Source organism: Tachypleus tridentatus, chromosome 13 (assembly GCF_004210375.1).
Source record: "Tachypleus tridentatus isolate NWPU-2018 chromosome 13, ASM421037v1, whole genome shotgun sequence".
Lineage (NCBI taxonomy): Eukaryota > Metazoa > Arthropoda > Merostomata > Xiphosura > Limulidae > Tachypleus > Tachypleus tridentatus.
In genome coordinates, this window is record NC_134837.1 from 210,636,371 (window position 1) to 210,645,771 (window position 9,401).

At 32.7% G+C, this 9,401-nt stretch overlaps 1 pseudogene across 1 annotated transcript in view; it reads right to left on the minus strand.

Moving 5' to 3' along the window:
• LOC143236452 (chloride channel protein B-like) overlaps window positions 1-9,065 on the minus strand; it is a 30,235-nt pseudogene extending 21,170 nt beyond the window's left edge. Inside the window, exons 1-3 of the transcript XR_013019559.1 lie at window positions 9,040-9,065; window positions 8,200-8,356; window positions 5,360-5,499 (exon numbers count right to left, since the gene is read on the minus strand). The product of XR_013019559.1 is annotated as a chloride channel protein B-like (transcript). The remainder of the gene's footprint in view (window positions 1-5,359; window positions 5,500-8,199; window positions 8,357-9,039) is intronic.
• Window positions 9,066-9,401: the final 336 nt, after the last annotated feature.

Below are 9,401 nucleotides of genomic sequence, written 5' to 3' on the forward strand. Positions count from 1 at the left end.
AGACATTTGAGATGATAAAAGTCAACCAAACCTTGATGTCATTCACATTTAATTGAAAACCTTGACAGTTCCATTGGATTAGCATGGCCATTTTTCTTTATTTTGGAGGAGAATATGACATGGAGACCTTCTGCTTGCAACCACGCTTTTTCTCTGTACTGGATGTGATTGAGGACGTGAACAAATAGGTTGTTGAATTTTTGGGAGTCAAGAGAGGAAGACCTCATGGAAACACCTGGGCTTGAACAAGGTGAAGTTTGACAATGACTGGAAGATGTGGTAGGGACAGAGATAGAAGTAGGGACTGATTCATTAACTTTGTTGATTTTGGAGGGTACAAGATTAAGACATGTTCTTAAGGATTTTGTAGTGGAATGGATTACAGCAGCATCAGTCTGAGATGGAATTGGGAATAGTAATTTCCCAGCCTCTGGGTAAGTAATATTGTGAACTGTCTTTAGATGTTGTATTTCTTTCTCTTCTACCCCTTCAGGGTAAGAAGTAAAATAAAAAGGATGTGGACCATTACAGTTAACACAATGTAGTTACAGTTGACATTCAAAAGCATCATGGTCTTTACCAGCACAAAGGGCACATGTTAAGGAACCACAGCAAGATGTTTTCGAACAACCAAATCGTTGACAATGGAAACATCTCACAGGGTTAGAAATATAAGGCCCTACCTTACAATTCAGATATCCTGACTTGATTGTGGTAGGAAAATGTGATGTTGTAAATGTTAATATTAGAACATTTGTCGGCTCCATAATCCCATCTGTACGAGTAAAAATTCAGCACATGGCTATAACACCTTAGCTGGTGAAACCTTTGAGGATCTCTGACTCAGGAATGGTATTTAAATCCCTCTCAACTATAACTCCTCTGGAAGAATTCAAAGTAGAATGAGGAGTAACCTCAATGGGTATATCCCCAATGGCCTTTGATTTCAAGAGGAGATTGGAATGTTGTGATGAAGATGTTTCCACTAAATGTCCCCAGACCGTAACTTTTTAACCAATTTAGAAAAGCCAGCAAACCCTTCCAAACCATTCTGAATGAAAAATGGAGACATCTGCCCTAAGGGTTTTTCAGTTAAAGAATGTATAATTAAAAATTGCAGGACAGATTCAAGTTGTGAGTTTGACCATACAGAGTCATCAATGTGTGGTTGTTTGCCAGTAGTTGGATTTTTCTCTATGTTGTCATGCTTAGTTATTTTTTTTTTTTTAGTTGAGGGGTATCCATAATAAAAAAAAATATTTTGGTGCCCACTGACCCCACCCACCAGGAAGCCCTACAAGGGGATGCACAACAGTGTCATATAAGGTCACTGCAGTGATGACAGGGTTTTGTGAGCACTATACCTGAAGTCTTGAGTTCTAGCCCTAAATTTCAAGGTTAGCTATCCAGCCATTGAGGTAATACACCATTTTCATTTATTATATCAGCCATACCAGTGTCAACATTTAACAGTAGATTAGAATTGTAATGGAACCAGAATTCAGTGTTTAGCATACTTGGTTATTTTGCCATATATTTAATTTGGCAGGAGATATGGGCCTATTTGGCAGTCAAATAATTAAATTTCTCATGTAATTTACCTGAAACAATATAACAAAAACAAGTTTTGATCATGTAGGAATATGAGAATTTCAGCTCAGCCCCAGAAGTCAGAGGTTCACTCCCACCCCTCTATCACAGCACAGAAAAACATGGTCAGACATTTGTTATCTTTGTAAAGTCAGCATATTTTCTAGGCACTTACCACCAAGACATTAGGTTTAATCACCCATATATACTCTCCAGGGTCCTTCTCTGCTGAAAACTTGCTTCATGGTCTAGGAGATTATGTTATAAACTAACACATAAAAAGTCAATCAATTAATAACTTTATTAATGCAGAATAGCATTGACACAAACAAAGTTGATCGTGTTAGTAACAATAACAAAGATTATTCAACTCTGTTATAAGTAACATATAATTTGTGTTTACACTTGTTTAATTTTATAAAGCACACAACCTTGCTTTCTTAAACTGACACGTTTGCTGCCATATACCCACCGGTGGGTTACAACCAACCTTTAGTTATGAACTAGTTGACATACTGGTGGGTCACAGACAATGCCCAACCTGTGGATCAAAACCAAACTTTAATTATAAACCATGCAACATACTGGTGAGTCACAATCAACCTTTAGTTATGGAACATGCGACATTTATGTTTCAAAGCCAAATTTCTATTGTGGCATATGAGTTTGGGACACTGTGACTTGGCAGCCTCTTGAATTCTCCAGCATAGGAATTATTATTACTACTGGTAGCATGGAAAGTGTTAAAAAAAACAAGTCCTTTTAAACTTAAAGTGAACTGAAGTACTTTTAATGCAGTAGAAAACAACAGAATTTTGCTAATTCATCTTTTACTAAATAATAGTCATCGGCACTTCTAATTTGTTTTCCATTCTAGTGATGCAAGAACCAGTTGACATTTTGCAGAAGAACCAATTTCTTTTTTGACTCACATTCCTGGCTTTTGAGAACAGTACTCACTATATACACAATGCTGAAAAGGGCTGAGTGAATACCCCATCACAATAACATATTGAACCACCACTTGAAAAGTGTCAAAGATAAATAGAAATCAATTCTGATAGTGATAGCAACTTCTTTGTTATGACCTATCTGACCAATATTATTAATTTTATCAATGTCTGCAAATATTTCACTATAGTACACCAGAAAGAGTCACATGGTTCCTGCTGTAAATTTTTAATGGGTGGTGATGCTAATGGTGAGAAGTCATCTAAGTCACTTCCACTACTTTTGTCTTCAACCAACAGGTGACTGTGATTCTATGTCAGTTTTATCTCCATAAAACTCTGATGCACTGCTTGGTTCTGTTGCTCTTTAAGCTACTGTGACTGGTACATATATGGCCTCTAAATGTTTTTTCTATTCACTGCAACAACTCATAAGAGTCAATGATATCTGGTAACTCCATAAAACAATCTGAATTTTCAAAGCTTTGACAGAAATTGATAATTCCCTTAAATGGTTTGTTTTGCTTTTGAATTTCGTGCAAATCTACCCAAGGGCTATCTGCGTTAACCATCCCTAATTCAGCAATGTAAGACTAGATGGGAAGACAGCTAGTCTTCATTACCCATCGCCAACTTTGGGGCTACTCTTTTACCAACAAATAGTGGGAGTGACCATCACATTATAATGCCCCCACAGCTGAAAGGGCGAGCATATTTGGTGCGATGAAGATTTGAACCTGTGGTTCTCAGATTACGAGTCGAGCACCTTAACCACCTGGCCATCCCTCAAATGGTTACAAGAAGTTTTAACGTTGCTTCCCGATAGGAACCACTAATTATTGTTGAGATATGTGATGGTGACACAGACCCACTGATTACTTTTCTCCAAAAGTCTTTCTAAAAAGCAGAATGTTGAATTTCACATTGTACAAGTTTCTCTTGAGGTATGTTTAAATCATTTTCTGTTTAGTTATTAATTTTGAACACACTACAATAGTGTTGCTTTTGGAAGTTTTCTCAAGTAAGCCAAATCATCTATTAACTTCTAGAAAGTGGATCATATGTGCAATGAAGTAGGTATCAAGACACAAAAGTGTAATATAATCAAGCTAATTCTCTTTAAAGAAAAAATACATTGAATCGTTACAAGTTGTTACAGTTGCGTATGTACTGAAAATATGGCAAAAAAAAGTATGTTTGAAGTGTTTTTCAAAATAAATATCTTGGATCTTTTCACTGTTCTTCTTTTATTGTAGAATAACTCATCAGATTACATGACTGATGATCAACTAACGTGTTGACACATTCCCCACCTCCCTTCACTTTCATTTTGGAATTCTCCAGTTATGACTGAGATCTATTGTTATGAAATCATTCATATTACAGTTCAAATGGTGGTGCATGTGAAAATTTAAAATGCGTACTTCTATTTTTTTTCCATGAATTACTATGCAGACAAATGATTATTTTGCACCAATGGAAATTGACATAGCATAAATACATAAAGTATGATTCCCAAAAGCAACACTGTACAGACAAATGAATAAAGTGGGTAATAGCCTTTTTACTGTATGTTATCAGATCGATTACAAATGGCTGAGACTCCAAAGTATTCATGATTACAATGTGTGGAGAAAACATGTCACACTTGATAATATAGTCATTAGATCAGTATTTTCTAACTCACCTTTTATTAAGAATGAATATTTTTCTTTTTGATTTCCCACACATTTGTTAGATCTTCCAACATTCATCTCACTACATCAGAGGTTGAGATGAAAAGAATTTGAACACATATTGTTGTAAATTGCTAAGTCAACATAATTTTTACAGGTTGACATTTAGTGGTTAGTTGATTTGGTGTTTTATGGCACAAAGCAGCTAGACTATCTGTGCCAAGATTTAGTGAAGAAATGAAAATGTCCAGACAGGACTGTTATTCACAAAATTACTTCACCTCATAAAAAAATATTATTGACAGTTCCATATGCTAGACAGAGCCATCAAAATGTTTTCACCAGGTGTTATTATAGGTGTCATTAAAGTATTACTTCTGCACCTTATAAAGTCTGTAATTTTTTATCTCACCTGTTCTATTTACATCTCACAGTTGCTAATGTCCTGTGAAACTAATGAAAATGTCTACTGAAATCACTATATAAACTACTGGGCAGCTTAATATTTAGCTACTTCACCAAATAACTTGACTGAATACTTAGTATCTGGAGAAAACACCATGTACTACAGTTCTCAACAGCATCACAGAGTTTGTAATATACCTAGGCAATGTTCAGAGAATTAAAAAAAATATAATTTACAGGTGTTCAAATCTTCATAAAATGTTTCATCTAATTTCATGTTTAAGGTAAAACTAAATTGTATCACACGCAAATTTAAATAATTAAAACAAAAGACAATTTCTTCTTTTTATACCATAAAAATAACAAAACCAGAGATTAAGATATTCGTCTGACAGATATTAAAGTCAGTATGTTTATAACACAAGTATGGTTATTATGAACTGTAGCACTTCTATGTTAATAACTAACTTATAAACTGGTCACCTTAAGTGCCAGTCTTTTCTGAATGAAAACACTGACGAAAAATGGAAGTAAAAAACAAAAAGAAACTAATTTTTTAAAAATGACAGTTCAGAGTCAACAAAAAAATTATGTACACTGTGAGAAAGAACAAAGAAACTTTGTTGTGTATTACATAGTATTCCAATCTTATTTGGTTAGTTGTCAGAGCCACCTGTTGAGCACATAAAGAGTTAATACTGCTGTTAAATTAAAGAAGAAAAAATAGTAACTACTGACCTAGCAGGTTGTCTTGTAATCCAGTCTCGGTAAACTTTGCTGTGTGGAGGTAGGTAATCTAAGCTTTCATACTGAGCAAGAATCTCTCTCTCTTTCTCGGTGTACTTGTGATTTACGTAAGCACTTTCAAGGTCTCGACCCTAGGAGTCAACATATAATTTCATAGAAATGAACCAAATGACAGCTGTTGTTTAAAAACTGGTATCAATACCACAAAATCTAAACTTTCAAAGTATCACTAAAGAGAATCATTCTAACATTACTGACTTTAAGAAACATTTAATGTTAATTACCCCAAAGAAGTTTTGATTGGGTCAACAACACAAGAAAAAAATTCAAATATAAGTAAATTCACAATTTTTTTTTTAAATTAATTAACCAAACTAAATAATCTTTATCAATTGAGCACCATTATTAACAGAATTAATGTGCTTACACATAACAATGCTATACAAAATAATATATTTTACATAAATGTATTTTTAGCTCAACTCCAACAGAAAACCAAAGCTTTATTTAAATAATGACTTTAAATCAGATAGCTTTTCATTGCAAATACAAATCTCCTGTTACTGCTGTAAAAAAACACAAATACTTCAGAAACAGCATGGCCCTTTCAGAGGTGCTTCATTTGGTCTAGATGTGGGAATGAATTGTTTAGTAGGGTCCATGGCTTAACATAGAAGATTATAAATTGTATGTTTAGAGTAACAGGGTAAGGGTGAACTATGTGTTACAGACAGACTACTTAAGCAAGATAGGTAAAAGGATGATTGGAAAGAGCCTAAGGAATATTCATTAACAATAGTTTTAACTAAAGTTGGATATAGGTACAGGAAATCGGGAATAAACAAATTGATACAATTGTTAGCATAATAAGAAAACTGGAAAAGGTAAACTAAGAGCATAAAACTTAAATAATATTTTGAAAGATATGTTTATCAGATTTAAATAGATTATATTAAAAAACAAGTGTAGCCAATATCATTCTGATGTTAGGAATACAACAGACAAGTTCAGGGCTGCCGTCGAAGCTAAAAACTATGGTATAAAGGAATTATTAAAACTTGATTAGGATTGAAAAACTGATAAAAGTAATTATTTTCAAATTTCAGGCTACTGATTGATGTTGTAAAAGAGAGGGTAGAATGGCTCTGTATATAAAGGATGAACTATAATCTAATGGCATTGAAAGCATAAAAGAATGGTGATGAAGTTGAATCTACAGGGATTGCAATTACTGGTTTCATGGGTAGAAAGTTTTTAAATGGTATTTGTTAAAGATTACTTGATAAGACTAATGACGTCAATGAGAAACAGTATTAATATCTAACCAGAAAGTGATAATTACTGGAGCATTTAGTTTTAGACATAATGATTGTAATTGTATCAAGTAACAAAGTGAGGGAAAGAAGGGTTTCTTAAATAAGTTCGACAAATATTTTGGAAAAGACCTTTAATTATGAGGACGAGTAATGGATCTCAGCTCTAATTTGGATCACACATTTAATATAGATGGGAATCAAATCTGTAACATGACTGAACAAGAGGATCTGGAAATAATTTACTCAAGCATTTGTCGTTAGTAGTAAATCTAATTGAGATTTAGGATGTATTTATACTGTTTACAAGTCAAGAGACGTAATTTTATCTGCACAAATTGCTACTCAGGCCTTGTGTGGAATACTGTATACACAGTTTACCTTTCCTTATCTGAAAAAAAGGATATCGACTCAGTGGAAAGGTTTCAAATGAGGACTACACAGATGATTCATGAATGGAATAATTACCTTGTAGTGAAAGGTTAAGATATCTTAATTTATCTTGATAAAGTTACAAGTCATCTTGCGAAAGATTTCAGAATTATCCACAAAACTGATAGGACAAAGGCCACTTATTTCTTCACTCTGTATTTTTAGGACAGGGTGAGGAGAGGGACATATATTTAAAATTTGGAAAAATACAGGCTTATTTTTCTTACAGGTGTTTCCCATGAAATTGTGAGTTGAATAAAAATTTCATATACATATACTTGAAAGTTTCTTATTTTTCCAGGGTGGGAGGATGCCTGGCCCCACCTTCCAACTTTGGACGCCCACGCTTACAGGGTGATTAGCTCATGTTGTGAGCTGCCATTGGTAAGATTGCAGGTTAGTACCTTACAGAGCTTGAAAGAGGAATAAATGATTTCCTGGAAAAAAAAAAGGGAAGGATTTAATATTATCCTTTTCCCAGAGGTGGATGTATAGGGGCTGCCTTGAAGGGCCAAATGAGCACTCGTTCATATGTTTTGTTATTAACAGATTAATATTGAAACTATGAAAATCAAAGAAGAAAAAAATTACATAGAAATGCCTAACTAAAATTCAAATAGGATTCTGGCATATAATAACTACCTGTCTTTGTTCAACAATAACTAATAAACTATTTCTTATGCTCTGTAAACTAATTTTGTTCTTTTCAACTAAATTAAAATGAGACACATTCATTACAGAAATAATTTATTTCATATGCTATCACAATCTTATAAAGAATACTATAATTCTCTAACACAATTATCATCACAGACATATATTGTACTGGTAGAGGGTTTTGTCCTTTTGACAAACTTGGACCTTTAATAAATTTCCTACAACCCTTGTAGAAATGTGACGAATAATATTTTCATTAATAAACTTTAATTAATAAATTATTTTCAATATACATTTACTATGATATTGTCCTTAGAAATTTACAGATAAAATAAAACATGACATTTATGGTTGTTAAGGAAATCTTTAACCCAAAACATGAAAATAAATATACGTTTTCTTTTCAATATTTAAAATAGAGTATTTTACCCTTGCAAAAAAACTGTGATTATCATCGTCTTCGTCTGGTTGTGGTGCTCCGGTATCTCCAGGATCTCCAACAACATGCCTTAGGACTCTATAGCGAATGTTTGACTCAGTTTCCACATTCCCTCTTCCAATATCTGGTTCAGCCATTTTTATATCACTTAAAAATTAAACAGTACTCAAATCAATGGAGTTATACTGAAATTGATACATGAGCATAAATCCTGTGTAAGATGTTTTGGGATTACTACTGTGAGCTATATTGAAATGGAAATACATTTATAACCATAGTTATTTTTATGAGTACAAAATTGTGATTAAATTTGTTAAACTCTTATTATTTAATTAAACTTGAAAATACTGTCTGAAGGAATACAATAGTATTCTAAAATTAAAAGTGAAACTGAAATAACGCTGGTGAAAATATTTCTCCCTGGTTGTATGACAAGTTTGTTGTTACCACTTTACTTGTACAATTACATTATTAAAAATAAAAATCACGTTGAAAACTTATAAATATAATTACGTTATATTAATGAATTTATTGTAAATACAATCAGGAATATGTGGTTTAAGTTTAAATAAATGCTAGTTGCCAATGCTATTATCGTATATTTAATTTAGAACCTTAACTAAAATTAACACTTTAGATGAGAAAAACATAAAATTTCATAAACGTCTTTTTCCAAACGTTAATATAAAGAAAGCGAAATCACCTTCTCATAAATTACTATATAATTAGAAAAGTTCAAATAAAATATTACCATTGATAAAATAATCTTATAAAAAATTATAAATATATAAGTACACCCATTGATCAGTCTGTATCAAATTAGTCCTTACACCCCGTTAGCCATTACTTTACACAAGAGCCCTCTCTCTTTTCAAAGTTTTTTTTTGTAAAATGAAAAGTAAGGCATCAAAATTTAAGTAAACATTATTCATAGAAGAAATGTAAACAAGAACTGTAGTAATTTATTCTGTACGACTAAAATTAATTAAAAAAAACAATTAGGTGAATTGATGTAGCGAATTTCCTCCAAAATATTCCTAATTACAATTTCAAACAGGATAGTACTTCGTTAACTTTTGGCTTTAGCCGCTTAATTAATAAAGCAACTTTGACGTAAATCGTGTCATAATTTTTGTTATGGGTATAATTTGTTATTTGCTATTAAGCGTAAAGCTCCACGATAGGCTACCTG